Raw genomic sequence first — 2,758 nt, 5'->3', positions numbered from 1 at the left:
CTCAGAGCCTGGAGCCTGTCTCAGATAGTGTCTCCCTCTATCTCTCTGCCCCTTCCTGCCTCGTGCTCACTCTCTCTCAAAAAAAAAAAAAAAAAAAAAATCGAATCCTCTGTGAGGTGAGTTATTCTAGGATCACCTAAAGGAGACTGTTCATCACAGCATATTTGTAAATCACTAGGTGGCCAACAGTGGAAAGTTAGGGACAGACATTACGTACAGGACATCTGAAAAAAGATTCTTCCATCAACATTAAGAAGTGGGTTATGGGGGCGCCTGGGTGACTCAGTCTGTGAAGCGTCCAACTCTGGCTCAGGTCATGATCTCGTGGTCTGTGTGTTTGAGCCCCGCGTTGGGTTCTGTGCTGACAGCTCAGAGCCTGGAACCTGCTTCAGATTCTGTCTCCCTTTCTCTCTGCCCCTCTCCCCCCCTCAAAAATGAATAAATGTTAAAAAAAAAACCCGACTTTTTTCAATTTTTATTTTTGAGAGACAGAGACAGTGAGAGCAGGGGAGAGTCAGAGAGAAGGGAGATCAGAATCCAAAGCAGGCTTCAGGCTCTGAGCAGGCTGTCAGCACAGAGCTCGATGTGGGGCTTGAACCCACAGACCGTGAGATCATGACCTGAGCCAGAGTCGAACACTCAACCATCTGAGCCAACTAGGTGCCCGTAAACATCATTTTTAAACCAAGAAAAGTGGGAATGCAAGCTCAAGATGAAGGCAATCTCTTCCTGCTGAGCACACATGGTATTTAACTTACCCAGATTCCTCACACTGTCATTTCACCTCGGCAGTCTCAAACGTGGTGACGGCCAGGCCTGCACAGTGGGTCCTCCTGGTGGTACCCCTTCCTCTCCAGACACTGGGTCAGGGGGATCTCCCGACGGGGCCCCTGCTCTCCGTGGGGTCCGCTAAGCCAGCAGCTCTCAGAGGCCACGCCGGGTTCCCAGCCAGTCGGTGATGGCAGTCAAAACACGAGGAGCGTCCACAGCAGTGGTCTGCAGCTGTGACACAGGCCTCTCAGGCTGAGATGGAAGAGCCTTTATGAGGACGGGAAGAGGGGACAGAGCACAGATGCCTCTGTCTGTCTGTCCTCGCAGTATAAGATAAGGCATGAGCAAGTGTGAGGATTGGTTACGCACATGGGCATTCAACCCTCCTGCCACAGGCCAGCAGGCTCCAGTCACCGATGGGGAGAGGCGGGCAGGGCCAGCACAAGGGAGGGGTCTGCACTGAGCCTTGCAGAATGTTCTAGAACATTCTCCCATCCAAGGGCAAGCTGTGATGTGGACGTTTTGCTGACTGGAACATGGGCATCAGTGGTAATTAGCATTGGAGTCCCGAGCCCAGCGTCAGGGCTAGGAGGCCCTGGGTGACCACACAGGGCAGCTGGGCATTGCCCAGAGGGGGTGCCCAGCCAGGACCTGGCTTCCAGCTTCCCTGTGCTCTTCAGTTCTTCTGTCTGTTCCAGATGATCGCGTGTTTGGAAGGGGACGATCTGAGTTAATTTCCAGCCAGCGCTGCCCCAGTGTCCATGCTCACTGCTTGCTCTCACCAGCTCTGCCGTCCTGGCCTTGACACTGGCAGCAGGTCCTGGGCTGGGTGCTGAGAACACAGAAGACCCACATCCTTGCTCCCTAGAAACTCACAGCCCAGTAGGGCTCTAGGGCTGGGATGTGGTTCTTACCAAAGTCAGGAAGGACCAGGCCCTGCAGGAGCCAAGGGAGGTATCCCAGAGAGCTTCCTGGAGGAAGTGGTGGCTGAGCTGAGCCTTGCACAAGGAACAGGCCTCAATAGCATCAACTGCACTGTTATGCACATCGGAGTCAGGGGAGGAGAAGCCAAGAGGGCAGCTGTGGTGGGAGGAAGATCCCTGGCAGGGGCTCAGCTGTGAGAAAATGCGGGCAGTTCTCTGTGGCAGGAGAAGGGACAGGCAATGTGGGGGGAGGTGAGGCTGGAGAGGGAGCAGGGGGCCGCCCTGGGGCGGTGGAGGGCAGGGCAGGGAGCTGGGGGTTGAGGGAACCACTCTGACAGCCACAGGAGGGGAGGCGGGCGGCAGTTAGGGAGGAGGCGCTCCAGATGAGGGGGGCCATGGCCCTGGGCAGAGGGCGATGGGAGGATCACAGGGGCCTCAGAGGAAGGACAGCCAGGGCTCAGATGTCCCTGAGGCCTTACCTGTAACCGTGATAGATGGAAGGGGACAGTGTGCCCCGCACTGGCCTCAGGTATGGGGCAAAGCCCCATTGTGACGGGGCTGCCGGAGGGTCATACAGGACATCTGTGTGTGGCGGAGGGCTGCGGGGTGCCCCTGCTGCGGAGATGCGTCCAGGACGTTTGGCCCTACCATGGTGATGCCAGGCAATGAGCCCCAGGGAGGAGCCGGGGGGGGGGGGGGCCTGGCGGAAAGCAGAGGGCCCTGCCCCTGGGAGACGGGCCGGGCAGCCCCGACAGTCCCAGCAAGTGGTGAAAAGTGGCATCCAGGGGCAGGTGGGAGGCAAACCCTATGGAATCAGGGACCGTTGGTCCAGGGCCATGGCCACCCATAGAGCTCAGAGCCCTGGGCCTCCCTGCCCGCCTGTCCTGGGAATTGTTCAGCAAAAGTGAAAAGGCAGTGGCTTTCCTGCCACACCCGGTCTCCTGCTGGGCAGAACCAAGACCTCTGTGGGTGAAAAACCCACCTGCACGCACCCCTATGCTGCCGATGCTAGAAGATTCCACTCACGCTTCCGGGAGGGCTAATTGGTAGTATGGGCAGAGCCT

Source organism: Suricata suricatta, chromosome 10 (assembly GCF_006229205.1).
Source record: "Suricata suricatta isolate VVHF042 chromosome 10, meerkat_22Aug2017_6uvM2_HiC, whole genome shotgun sequence".
Lineage (NCBI taxonomy): Eukaryota > Metazoa > Chordata > Mammalia > Carnivora > Herpestidae > Suricata > Suricata suricatta.
This window is presented reverse-complemented; position numbering follows the sequence as displayed.